Here is a 14,584-nt window from a genome sequence, read left to right as displayed (position 1 = left end):
GTATTTCCCTGTTACTGTGAAATTTGCATGTACAGGCCTGCTAGGGGTGTCATTCCAGCTCTTAGTCGCTAGAGGGAGCTAGGGAGCCCTAGTTTATATAAGGCCCAGTCAGGGAAGGGAAAGTCAGTCTAGGGTCTAGAGTCTAAAGTCTAAAGTCTGAGGTTCATAGTCTAGTCTAAGCAGATATTAGACAATGTCAGAGTCAAGTCCAGGCCGGAAGCCTGTAGACCAGGAGAGGGTATTGCAGTCCCTGTAACCGGGTTCCAGATTCAAGGAGAAGGTTCCCCTCCTGAGTTCACATATGCAGAAGCAGGAACACCTCAGTTAAAGAGCCTGAGGAAGCTGAGAGAGAGACAGAGGCAAGCTAAGAAAAGCAAGAGGTACTCAAGACAACAGAGGAGGTACTTGATAATTATAAAGCCAAGGATTTATGCCAGAGCTAGGGTATTGGACCTTGGAGAAGAGTTTCTATGTTCCAGGATCAGTCAGGAATAGAGTGCAAGCCGCCTGTACTGCAAGTCCTGGGTTTAACACTCTGAAGTCACCTTGCTATACATATATTGCCTGCATCAACTGTATTGAAAATCAACTGTCTGCAAAGGAACTGCGCTTCCGGTAATGTCCCTATATGATGACTACTAAAGTTTGAATTCTGTTTTAACATCACGTGGTTCCTCAGTTATTCCTGCTATCAGCAAACGGCGTGCCACCGTTTAATTGGCACTGGCGTCACGAACATTTCTCATCATCACCTGCCCTTGCAGAGAGTCAGCCGTCCCAGGTTAGTGTCTATTGCACTACAACACCCAGGAACATTTCTAAAACTAACTTGGGTACGCTGCACATTGACAACCAAAAGCCACTCTGGCCTGCACCCTAGACATAGACAATGTGTCACCCTAGTGTAGTTGAATGTATGCATGCTTTATTTTCTTTGAAGCCAAAGTTCCATGGCTCCATTCTTACATTTCAGCTTGTTCTTAATATTTTATAGGGACAGGATTATTAAACATTTTTGTAATATACTTTATTGGGGAAATATGTTTGTTTATCTTTTTTTTTAACTAGAAAACAGTGTGCAAAGAGTCTCCTTATTGAAATAAACTGAGCATTGCTAAGTATAGTCTATCAGCATTCTACAGTGTGCTGAATACAGCTATATGGAACATACAGAGGCAGGTTTCTCGGCCTGCCTCTTATCTCACTAACCTAGCCCCTAACTGCTCATATGTTCCCTAATAATATCTACCTGTGTCTCTGCCAATGTGACTTGCTGTCAGTGCTGACTGCTGGTAGCTCTGCGCTTCTAACTCGATTCCCTGCACTTCTGTGTTAGTTACAGAGCACAGAGAAAAGAGAGAATAATTGAACTGCCAGCACTTAGCCCTGACAGTAAGTTGGTAAGGCTGATTAGTCAGCCTGCATTTGTCGGAGGGGCGGAGGCTCTTCATATACGAGCCACAGCCTCACTCACAGGCGTGTGTTCTCAGGTGCACAGCTGCCGCTGGGTGTCATTAGTAGAGATGAGCGAACTTCTGTTTTAAGTTCGGCGTCTAAAGTTCGGCTTCCGGTTAGCGGAGGATCCCGATATGGATAATGACCATTATTGATTCCGCTACCACGGACCACAACGGAATTCGGAATCCATATCGGGATCCTCCGCTAACCGGAAGCCGAACTTTAGACGCCGAACTTAAAACAGAAGTTCGCTCATCCCTAGTCATTAGCAAACTAGCTTCTCTGGTGGTAGGATTCTTTCTTTGCAGCATAGAGCTTGTTATTTTGCTCTCTGCTACCGTAGCACGCACGCGCCATACTATGTAAGTAGGTTGGGCCGGGGCCGTCTCTCCTGGCCGGTCGGAACCGATTTTGCTAGCGAACGGGAGGCTTTGCCTCAGAATCTGCTACCTCAGGTTTGCTCGTTGGGCCTAAATACTTCTATTTTCTTTTTAACTTTGTTTGTTGGTAATAGGAGTTAGTTCCTATAAATCTGACAAGTTTCACTTTGCTTTGTTCGTCTCGAATGAAAAGTTTCTTCAGCCGGTTTGCTGTAAAGGAAGAGTTATCCGGGCTGCACGTGATGTCATGTTTGGAGATCGGACGCAGCTGTTATTGTTTAGGCCTCTTGCTGTAGCTGTTCCTTGCCATGTGTCTCCCCCCCCTCCCCCCGCTACCACCATCTTTAGACTTCATGTATTTCACTGCTCCATGTACTTAAAAACCCTGCCGCACTTTCATGCTCTGCTGTTATCCTGAGTGGCATTTACACTTTCGGCTTTTATTTCATGTCTTATGCTGCATCCGCACATCCTTACTGTCCTGCACTTTTCTACTCTTGGTTCGTATTCACTCAGATTGGTCTCACATTCAAGCTGCATTCACCTGTTGGCTGTTACATCTCATTCCGCCGACAGCCGGATCCGTATTACACGCCTGTTATTACATGTTGTATACTCAGCTTACAGCCATAGCTGCTACTGTTACTCCGTTTTCATGCTCTGGACGCACCACCCTGGTGTTCCCACCTTGCTCCACTCACAACCAGAGCTGCGTTTATACCAAATTTCATGCTCTGCTTATACCCAAAGTTGTGTTCACACTTCTACTGCTACACCAGGTCGTATACCCCACTCACCAAAGCCGCTTTCCATGTCTGCTGTCACATCAAGTTAATATTCTGTTCACATCCAAAGCTGCGTCCGCATGTCTGCTTTCACATCTTGTCCTATACTCCTTTCACTACTAGAGCTGCGTCCACGTGTCTGCTTTCGCATCACGTCAATACTCTGCTCACTTTCAGGTTGTATTTATATGTCTGCTTTATACCATGCTTTTCATGCCCTACACATACTCAGAGCTGTGCCCATACCATGTTTTTTAGGTACCACTCACATCCAAAGCTGCATTCACCCATTTGTTGTTACATCATGTGTTGTCCTCTGCTCCCACTCAAAGCTGCATTCTCCTGTTCATTGCTACGTCATGGTTTTGCTCAATCTCACCGGGGCAGTCTGCACCCACCGCTCTGGTACCTCTCTCCCGACAAACATAACTGCGTTCTTTTCAGGCTTATGTTCCCTTCCTCGGTGGTCTGTTACATTCCATAGGCCTACTTTCTGTTTTAATCCTGGTTCATATTCACTCAGACTGGTCTCCTTTTACTTCTGGTTCGTATTCACTCAGATTGATCTCCTGCCCCAGTTCACCAAACAGCTCCTCAGCAGAGGTCAGTGGACCAGTAAGTTTCCTGCTATGTTTTCACAAGCTGTTTATTTGTTTGTCACGATAAGAGACTTCTCTTAGCGAACTTGCAATGCCTCAGGCTCTTGTTTTTTTTTCAGAAGAAAAGGGTATGGTATCAGCGCAGGAATAAAAGAACACATGGGGTAAAATCAAGTAGCACTAGTAAGTACCTGTGGTAATCGGATATCTGTCGAGAGTGTTCCCAGTAGGTAGAATCTTCACAGTATTGGGTAGTACAGGATAGATACCAAGTTTTCTTGCTCAACTTCAAAAATCGAGCGCGTCGCTCCGGCCGGCAGCTGGCGCGTGCACGAAGGAGCGTACCATCACGCCAATCCAATCATTCAAGTCGCTTCATATGCCATTAGGTCCGGCTTACGTTTTAATTACTTATCGTCACCGCAACGTCATCCCTCTGTCTTCGGGGGCCCTATGACTGATCTGGCCTCATGGCTCCGGGGGCCCCATGACCGTTTTTTCATGTTTTGTTTGTTAGGGGTACGACATGGTTGTAGGCTGGTTAGTGTTCCAGGTTTGCTGTTGGAGGGGGTCATGGTTATGCGAGTCCCCAAGGCATTCTGGTGCTGCATAAGTGGTGTATTAAAAAAAAAAATCATAAGAGGCTCACACGAGTGGCTCTTCGCTTATAGGACCTCATGACTGGCATAGTCATTCATAGTTCGCACGGTCATCTGATACTTGTTCCGCAATAAGGGGCTCTCGCGCATGGCTCCCGCCATAAGGGGCTCTCGTGCATGGCTCCCGCCATAAGGGGCTCTCGCGCATGGCTCTTGGCTTAGAGGATTTCACAATTGTCATCGACATTGGTAGGTCATACGGCCATCTGATACTATTTTCCATGGCACACCTTTCAGAAGTTTTCTTTTGTTCCTTTATATTTTACAGATTAGTACTTGCGGTTCATTTCAGCCTCATTTCATTAAGAAGCTTTACCCCATGTCTTTGTCTTTCTAGGTTATCGAGTCCTGGTTGATTACTAAACCTGTTGGGTTAAGCCCCAATCTTTTCCCCAGCCGTCCTTAATTCTAAGGTTCGCATCCCGGCGGCTGCCCGGTCCCATGGGCATCTGGTGGTTGCTTCGGCCCCATGGCGACCAATGGTTGTCTGTCCACCTGTGCAGCTATGCTTTTGAATGACCCATATCTTTACCTGCTTGCCAGCTTATGTTATTCAGGTTTAATTTTAGTTAATGTCCGTTATCTCCATTTTCTGTCACGTTTCCCTTCGTCTTTTCAGGTCATGCAGTTGAACTCATATTGGGGTCACCTTCCACGTCGGTCAGGTCTCGTTCCTAACGATATTTCGCCTTGCATGTTATTCAGGCCATGTAGTTTCTTAGGTATCGCCTGCCACATCGGTCAGGCTCATGGTTTAATTTCACCTGCACCTTATTCAGGTCACTTTTTATAGTTATAATTATAAAAACAAAACAAAAACAAAAAAACTCGGCCCCATGGCTTCGGGGGCCCGATGACAGCTTCGGCCCCATGGCTTCGGGGGCCTGATGACAGCTTCGGCCCCATGGCTTCGGGGGCCCGATGACAGCTTCGGCCACATGGCTTCGGGGGCCCGATGACAGCTTCGGCCCCATGGCTTCGGGGGCCCGATGACAGCTTCGGCCCCATGGCTTCGGGGGCCCGATGACAGCTTCGGCCACATGGCTTCGGGGGCCCGATGACAGCTTCGGCCCCATGGCTTCGGGGGCCCGATGACTGTTTTCAGTCCTGCTGGGCTGATTGCCTGGTTGGTTGTCCATCTGTGCATCTAGGCTGATTTTGCCCCTATGTATCGCATACATACCTGCTTCCCTAATTTCCTAATAATCCATGTTGATTGCTCACTTTATGTTTTGACCGCAAACTGGTCCGGTTCGCCCTACAGCATCATTGTCATGTCTTACGCAGATATTTTGTCTTTCTTTTAATTGTTCATGCTTTCGTTCAGGTCCTGCCAGAGGAAGAACAAGTAGGGGAATTCCCGCTAACATTTCAGTCTCTGATTGTAGTCGATCATATCTTGTCAACCAGATCCTCGCGCAAAGTCTTTGCCTTTTTAGGCTACTTTCACACTAGCGTTGTTTTAATCCGGCGTTCAATTCCGACACCGGAACTGCCCGCCGGATCCGGAAAAACGTGTGAAAACGGATTACATTTGAATCCTGATCAGGATTTTGATCACAATGAAAAAATGCATTGGAAAAAACGGATCCGCCATTTATGGACTTTAACTTTTTTTTCACATTTTTCGGGCTTAACATGCAAAAGCCGGATCCGTTTTGACTGAACACACAGTGCCAGATCCGGCGTTAATGCAAGTCAATGGGAAAAAGGCCTGATCCGGCGTTCAGTCAAAGTGTTCAGGCTTTTTGGCCGAAGGTAAAAATACTGCATGCTACGTTTTTCTGAAAAGCCTGATCAGTCAAAAAGACTGAACTGAAGACATCCTGATGCATCCTGAAGGACTGACTCTCCATTCAGAATGCATGGGGATAAAACTGATAAGTTCTTTTCCGGATTTGAGCCCCTAGGACGGAACTCAGCGCCGGAAAAGAAAAACGCTAGTGTGAAAGTAGCCTTACAACTAGAGTTGAGCGAACACCTGGATGTTCGGGTTCGACGAGTTCGGCCGAACTTTCGAAAAATGTTCGGGTTCGGGATCCGAACTCGACCCGAACTTCATCCCGAACCCGAACCCCATAGAAGTCAATGGGGACCCGAACTTTTGGGCACTAAAAAGGCTGTAAAACACACCCGGAAAGGGCTAGAGGGCTGCAAAAGGCAGCAAAATGTAGTTAAATCCCCTGCAAACAAATGTAGATAGGGAAATGATGAGTTAACATAAAATAAATAAAAATTAAACAATATTAATTGGAGTGAGGTCCCATAGCACAGAATCAGGCTTCAAGTCACCCACCAATGGAGAAGGTCACTTACTATTATTTTGACCACAGCACCCAGACAAAGGAGAGAGGTCCCACAGCAGAGAACCAGGCATCATATCACCCACCACAGGAGTAGGCCACCATTTAGTTACTTTGACCCCTACACCCAGACGGAGGAGAGAGGTTACACAGCAGAGAATCAGGCATTTAGATCACCCACCACAGGAGTAGGCCACCATTGAATCAGACCCCGGCAACCATGTCAGATGGCACAAGCATAAGCTTTATATCAATCAGCACAGGAGAAGGCGACTTTGACAGACTTTGACCCCTACACCCGGACGGAGGAGAGAGGTTTCAAAGCAGAGAATCAGGCATTTAGATCACCCACCACAGGAGTAGGCCCCAATTTAATGGGACCCCGGCAACCATGTCAGATGGCACAACCATCAGCTTCATATCAATCAGCACAGGAGAAGGCGACTTTGAAAGACTTTGACCCCTACACCCAGACGGAGGAGAGAGGTTTCACAGCAGAGAATCAGGCATTTAGATCACCCACCACAGGAGTAGGCCCCCATTGAATCAGACCCTGGCAACCATGTCAGATGGCACAACCATCAGCTTTATATCAATCAGCACAGGAGAAGGCGACTTTGAAAGACTTTGACCCCTACACCCAGATGGAGGAGAGAGGTTTCACAGCAGAGAATCAGGCATCATATCAACCACCACAGGAGAAGCCACCATTTAGTTACTTTGACCCCTGCACCCAGGAAGAGGAGAGAGGCACCACAGCACATATTCTGGCATCATATCAGCCACCACAGGAGAAGCCACCATTGAGTTACTTTGACCCCCGCACCCAGGAAGAGGAGAGAGGCACCACAGCACATATTCTGGCATCATATCAGCCACCACAGGAGAAGCCACCATTTAGTTACTTTGACCCCTTCACCCAAACAGAGGAGAGAGGTTCCACATCAGAGAATCAGGCATCATATCAACCACCACAGGAGTAGGCCACAATTTAGTTTATTTGACCCCTGCACCCAGGAAGAGGAGAGAGGCCCCACAGCACATATTCTGGCATCATATCACACACCACAGGAGAAGGCCTCTTTCAGTGATTTAGGCCTTTGGACCCAGACAGAGGAGAGAGGTCAGAGATTAGCTTCATATCCCCCAGCACAGCAGAAGACCGCTTTATTTGACTTAGGCCTCAGCACCCAGACAGAAGACAGAGGTAGCATGGCAGAGGTTATGGCTTCATGTCACCCGTTAGTTTAACCGGCCACTTTCATCTGGTTAGGCCCCGGCGCCCAGACAGAGAAGAGTTTCATTCAACTGTGGGTTTCATAAAATTTGTATCAAATAAAGAAGTGGCCCGTAGCACAACAAGACATGTTTTAGGCAGTTAATAAGGACTACTCTGCACAAGGGAGGGACAGGTCCTGTGGGATCCATGCCTGGTTCATCTTTATGAAGGTCAGCTTGTCCACGTTGGCTGTGGACAGGCGGCTGCGCTTGTCAGTAATGACGCCCCCTGCCGTGCTGAATACGCGTTCAGATAAAACGCTGGCCGCCGGGCAGGAAAGCACCTCCAAGGCATAACATGCTAACTCTGGCCACGTGGACAATTTCGAAACCCAGTAGTTGAATGGGGCCGAACCATCCGTCAGGATGTGGAGGGGTGTGCAGACATACTGTTCAACCATGTTAGTGAAATGCTGCCTCCTGCTAACACGTTCCGTATCAGGTGTCGGTGCAGATAGCTGTGGCGTGGAGACAAAACTTTTCCACATTTCTGCCATGCTAACCCTGCCCTCAGATGAGCTGGCCGTGACACAGCTGCGTTGGCGACCTCTTGCCACTCCTCTGCCTTCACCTTCCACCTGTTCCCCTGTGACATGTGGGAATGCTCTCAAGAGCGCCTCTATCAGCGTGCGCTTGTACTCGCGCATCTTACGGTCGCGCTCCAGTTCAGGAATTAAAGTGGGCACATTGTCTTTATACCGGGGATCCAGCAGGGTGGCCACCCAGTAGTCTGCACACGTTAAAACGTGGGCAACTCTGCTGTCGTTGCGCAGGCATTGGAGCATATATTCGCTCATGTGGGCCAGGCTACCCATGGGTAAGGACAAGCTGTCCTCTGTGGGAGGCGTATCGTCATCGTCCACCGTATCCCCCCAGCCACGCACCAGTGATGGGCCTGGGCTGCCACCCCGCAGTGAACTTGCGTCATCCTCGTCCCCCTCCACCTCCTCCTCCTCATCCTCCTCGTCCTCCAGTACAGTGCCTTGGCTGGCGACTTGTGAACCTGTCCTCTGCTGCTTAAACAAACCTCCCTCTGAGCCACTTCGAACAGACTGGCCCGAAAGTGTTAGAAACGAGCCCTCATCCTCCTCCTCCTTCTCCACCTGGGCCACCTCCTCTAACATCATTGCCCTAAGTGTTTTCTCAAGGAGACATAGAAGTGGTATTGTAACGCTGATAACAGTGTCATCGCCACTGGCCATGTTGGTGGAGTACTCGAAACAGCGCAGCAGGGCACACAGGTCTCGCATGGAGGCCCAATCATTGGTGGTGAAGTGGTGCTGTTCGGCAGTACGACTGACGCGAGCGTGCTGCAGCTGAAACTCCACTATGGCCTGCTGCTGCTCGCACAGTCTCTCCAGCATGTGCAAGGTGGAGTTCCACCGGGTGGGCACGTCGCATATGAGGCGGTGAGCGGGAAGGCCGAAGTTCCGCTGTAGCGCAGACAGGCGAGCAGCGGCAGGATGTGAACGGCGGAAGCGCGCACAGACGGCCCGCACTTTATGCAGCAGCTCTGACATGTTGGGGTAGTGGTGAATGAACCTCTGCACCACCAAGTTCAGCACATGCGCCAGGCAAGGGATGTGCGTCAAACCGGCTAGTCCCAGAGCTGCCACGAGATTTCGCCCATTATCGCATACCACCAGGCCTGGCTTGAGGCCCACCGGCAGAAACCACTCGTCGGTCTGTTGTTCAATACCCCGCCACAACTCCTTTGCGCTGTGGGGCCTGTCCCCCAAACATATGAGTTTCAGAATGGCCTGCTGACGTTTACCCCGGGCTGTGCTGAAGTTGGTGGTGAAGGTGTGTGGCTGACCGGATGAGCTGATGGAAGCAGTGGAGGAGGAAGCCGAGTAGGAGGAGGAGGCTACAGGAGGCAGAGAATGATGCCCTGCGATCCTAGGGGGCGGAAGGACGTGCGCCAAGGAACTGTCCGCCGGGGGCCCAGCCGCCACTACATTCATCCAGTGTGCAGTTAGTGAGATATAGCGTCCCTGGCCGTGCTTACTGGTCCACGTATCTGTGGTTAGGTGGACCTTGCCACAAATGGCGTTGCGCAGTGCACACTTGATTTTATCGGACACTTGCATGTGCAGGGAAGGCACGGCTGTCTTGGAGAAGTAGTGGCGGCTGGGAACCACATACTGCGGGACAGCCATGGCCATCAGCTGTTTGAAGCTGTCTGTGTCCACCAGCCGGAATGACAGCATTTCAAAGGCCAGCAGTTTAGAAATGCTGGCGTTCAGGCCAAGGGCTCGAGGGTGACTCGGGGGGAATTTGCGCTTCCTCTCTAAGGTTTGAGATATTGAGAGCTGAACGCTGCTGTGTGATATAGTGGAGACGCTAGTTGACGGTGGCGGTGGTGGTGGTGTCGGTGGCACATCCTCTGTTTGCTGCTCGGCAGGTGGCAACATTCCTCTCGAGGCGGAAGCCGAGGCAGCAGCGGTAGAGGGAGCAGGGGGAGCCTCAGCGAGTGCCTGGTTTTTAAGGTGTGTACCCCACTGCAGTTCATGCTTTGCATGTAGATGCCTGGTCATGCAGGTTGTGCTGAGGTTCAGAACGTTAATGCCTCGCCTCAGGCTCTGATGGCAGAGCGTGCAAGTCACTCGGGTCTTGTCGGTAGGACATTGTTTAAAGAAGTGCCATGCCAGGGAACTCTTTGAAGCTGCCTTTGTGGGGCTGGGTCCCTGTTGGCGATGTCCAGTAGCAGGCGAACTCTGGGGGCGGCGGCTCGTCTGCTTTGGCCCCCTGCTCCCTCTTTGGCTTCGCTGTTGTCTCGGTCTCACCACTACCTCTTCCTCTGAACTGTGAAAGTCATCGCCACGACCTTCAGTCCATGTGGGGTCTAAGACCTCATCGTCCTCTCCATCGTCTTCCACCCAGTCTCCCTCCCTGACCTCCTCCTGTTCAGTCTGCACACTGCAAAAAGACGCGGCAGTGGGCACCTGTGTTTCGTCATCATCAGAGAGTCGGTGACTCTGCTGTGGTGGTATTCCCATGTCCTCTTCATCTGGAGACATAAGTGGTTGTGCGTCAGTGCATGGTATGTCTTCCTCCACTGGGGAAGGGCTAGGTGGACGCCCCTGGGAAACCCTGGAAGCAGAGTCTTCAAACAGAAGAAGAGACTGCTGCATAACTTGTGGCTCAGACCGTTTCCCTGATATGCTTGGGGGTGATGTGACAGACTGATGGGCTTGGTTTTCAGGTGCCACCTGTGCGCTTTCCGCAGAAGACTGGGTGGAAGACCATGTGGTGAACGTGCTGGAAGCACTGTCGGCCACCCAATCGATTAATGCCTGTACCTGCTCAGGCCTTACCATCCTAAGAGCGGCATTGGGCCCCACGAGATATTGCGGTACATTCTGCCGGCTAGTTGAGGGAGTTCGTTCCCTACTGTGTGCGCCTGGGGCCGAACGGCCACGTCCTCTACCAGCAACAGAGGCTCCACGGACACCACCACGACCGCGTCCTCGTCCCTTAATAGTATTTTTCTTCATTGTTGCGATTCAACTCGCACCACAATGAAATATATTATTTTTTATAAGCAAAATCCCCTCACTGGAATACTTTCAGTCTTTTGACTGTATGGATTACAGATGGAATGACTGTTATATGTGAGTACCGCTTTCTTTGACAGATTCTAGTATGGGTACATATATGTTTTCCCAACCCCAGCACATTAGTTTGCTAATTCCAGATGTATGAAACGCAGGCCTAACTGTATCTAGTATATTGAACGCCAGATAAACTAACTTGGCCTTTTTTAAATAAAAAAAATCCCCTCACTGGAATACTTTCAGTCTTTTGACTGTATGGATTACAGATGGAATGACTGTTATATGTGAGTACCGCTTTCTTTGACAGATTCTAGTATGGGTACATATATGTTTTCCCAACCCCAGCACATTAGTTTGCTAATTCCAGATGTATGAAACGCAGGCCTAACTGTATCTAGTATATTGAACGCCAGATAAACTAACTTGGCCTTTTTTAAATAAAAAAAATCCCCTCACTGGAATACTTTCAGTCTTTTGACTGTATGGATTACAGATGGAATGACTGTTATATGTGAGTACCGCTTTCTTTGACAGATTCTAGTATGGGTACATATATGTTTTCCCAACCCCAGCACATTAGTTTGCTAATTCCAGATGTATGAAACGCAGGCCTAACTGTATCTAGTATATTGAACGCCAGATAAACTAACTTGGCCTTTTTTAAATAAAAAAAATCCCCTCACTGGAATACTTTCAGTCTTTTGACTGTATGGATTACAGATGGAATGACTGTTATATGTGAGTACCGCTTTCTTTGACAGATTCTAGTATGGGTACATATATGTTTTCCCAACCCCAGCACATTAGTTTGCTAATTCCAGATGTATGAAACGCAGGCCTAACTGTATCTAGTATATTGAACGCCAGATAAACTAACTTGGCCTTTTTTAAATAAAAAAAATCCCCTCACTGGAATACTTTCAGTCTTTTGACTGTATGGATTACAGATGGAATGACTGTTATATGTGAGTACCGCTTTCTTTGACAGATTCTAGTATGGGTACATATATGTTTTCCCAACCCCAGCACATTAGTTTGCTAATTCCAGATGTATGAAACGCAGGCCTAACTGTATCTAGTATATTGAACGCCAGATAAACTAACTTGGCCTTTTTTAAATAAAAAAAATCCCCTCACTGGAATACTTTCAGTCTTTTGACTGTATGGATTACAGATGGAATGACTGTTATATGTGAGTACCGCTTTCTTTGACAGATTCTAGTATGGGTACATATATGTTTTCCCAACCCCAGCACATTAGTTTGCTAATTCCAGATGTATGAAACGCAGGCCTAACTGTATCTAGTATATTGAACGCCAGATAAACTAACTTGGCCTTTTTTAAATAAAAAAAATCCCCTCACTGGAATACTTTCAGTCTTTTGACTGTATGGATTACAGATGGAATGACTGTTATATGTGAGTACCGCTTTCTTTGACAGATTCTAGTATGGGTACATATATGTTTTCCCAACCCCAGCACATTAGTTTGCTAATTCCAGATGTATGAAACGCAGGCCTAACTGTATCTAGTATATTGAACGCCAGATAAACTAACTTGGCCTTTTTTAAATAAAAAAAATCCCCTCACTGGAATACTTTCAGTCTTTTGACTGTATGGATTACAGATGGAATGACTGTTATATGTGAGTACCGCTTTCTTTGACAGATTCTAGTATGGGTACATATATGTTTTCCCAACCCCAGCACATTAGTTTGCTAATTCCAGATGTATGAAACGCAGGCCTAACTGTATCTAGTATATTGAACGCCAGATAAACTAACTTGGCCTTTTTTAAATAAAAAAAATCCCCTCACTGGAATACTTTCAGTCTTTTGACTGTATGGATTACAGATGGAATGACTGTTATATGTGAGTACCGCTTTCTTTGACAGATTCTAGTATGGGTACATATATGTTTTCCCAACCCCAGCACATTAGTTTGCTAATTCCAGATGTATGAAACGCAGGCCTAACTGTATCTAGTATATTGAACGCCAGATAAACTAACTTGGCCTTTTTTAAATAAAAAAAATCCCCTCACTGGAATACTTTCAGTCTTTTGACTGTATGGATTACAGATGGAATGACTGTTATATGTGAGTACCGCTTTCTTTGACAGATTCTAGTATGGGTACATATATGTTTTCCCAACCCCAGCACATTAGTTTGCTAATTCCAGATGTATGAAACGCAGGCCTAACTGTATCTAGTATATTGAACGCCAGATAAACTAACTTGGCCTTTTTTAAATAAAAAAAATCCCCTCACTGGAATACTTTCAGTCTTTTGACTGTATGGATTACAGATGGAATGACTGTTATATGTGAGTACCGCTTTCTTTGACAGATTCTAGTATGGGTACATATATGTTTTCCCAACCCCAGCACATTAGTTTGCTAATTCCAGATGTATGAAACGCAGGCCTAACTGTATCTAGTATATTGAACGCCAGATAAACTAACTTGGCCTTTTTAAATAAAAAAAATCCCCTCACAGGAATACTTTCAGTCTTTTGACTGTATGGATTACAGATGGAATGACTGTTATATGTGAGTACCGCTTTCTTTGACAGATTCTAGTATGGGTACATATATGTTTTCCCAACCCCAGCACATTAGTTTGCTAATTCCAGATGTATGAAACGCAGGCCTAACTGTATCTAGTATATTGAACGCCAGATAAACTAACTTGGCCTTTTTTAAATAAAAAAAAAATTCCCTCACTGGAATACTTTCAGTCTTTTGACTGTATGGATTACAGATGGAATGACTGTTATATGTGAGTACCGCTTTCTTTGACAGATTCTAGTATGGGTACATATATGTTTTCCCAACCCCAGCACATTAGTTTGCTAATTCCAGATGTATGAAACGCAGGCCTAACTGTATCTAGTATATTGAACGCCAGATAAACTAACTTGGCCTTTTTTAAATAAAAAAAATTCCCTCACTGGAATACTTTCAGTCTTTTGACTGTATGGATTACAGATGGAATGACTGTTATATGTGAGTACCGCTTTCTTTGACAGATTCTAGTATGGGTACATATATGTTTTCCCAACCCCAGCACATTAGTTTGCTAATTCCAGATGTATGAAACGCAGGCCTAACTGTATCTAGTATATTGAACGCCAGATAAACTAACTTGGCCTTTTTTAAATAAAAAAAATCCCCTCACTGGAATACTTTCAGTCTTTTGACTGTATGGATTACAGATGGAATGACTGTTATATGTGAGTACCGCTTTCTTTGACAGATTCTAGTATGGGTACATATATGTTTCCCAACCCCAGCACATTAGTTTGCTAATTCCAGATGTATGAAACGCAGGCCTAACTGTATCTAGTATATTGAACGCCAGATAAACTAACTTGGCCTTTTTTTAAATAAAAAAAATCCCCTCACTGGAATACTTTCAGTCTTTTGACTGTATGGATTACAGATGGAATGACTGTTATATGTGAGTACCGCTTTCTTTGACAGATTCTAGTATGGGTACATATATGTTTTCCCAACCCCAGCACATTAGTTTGCTAATTCCAGATGTATGAAACGCAGGCCT

This window comes from Bufo bufo, chromosome 4 (assembly GCF_905171765.1).
Source record: "Bufo bufo chromosome 4, aBufBuf1.1, whole genome shotgun sequence".
NCBI classification, from domain to species: domain Eukaryota; kingdom Metazoa; phylum Chordata; class Amphibia; order Anura; family Bufonidae; genus Bufo; species Bufo bufo.
This window is presented reverse-complemented; position numbering follows the sequence as displayed.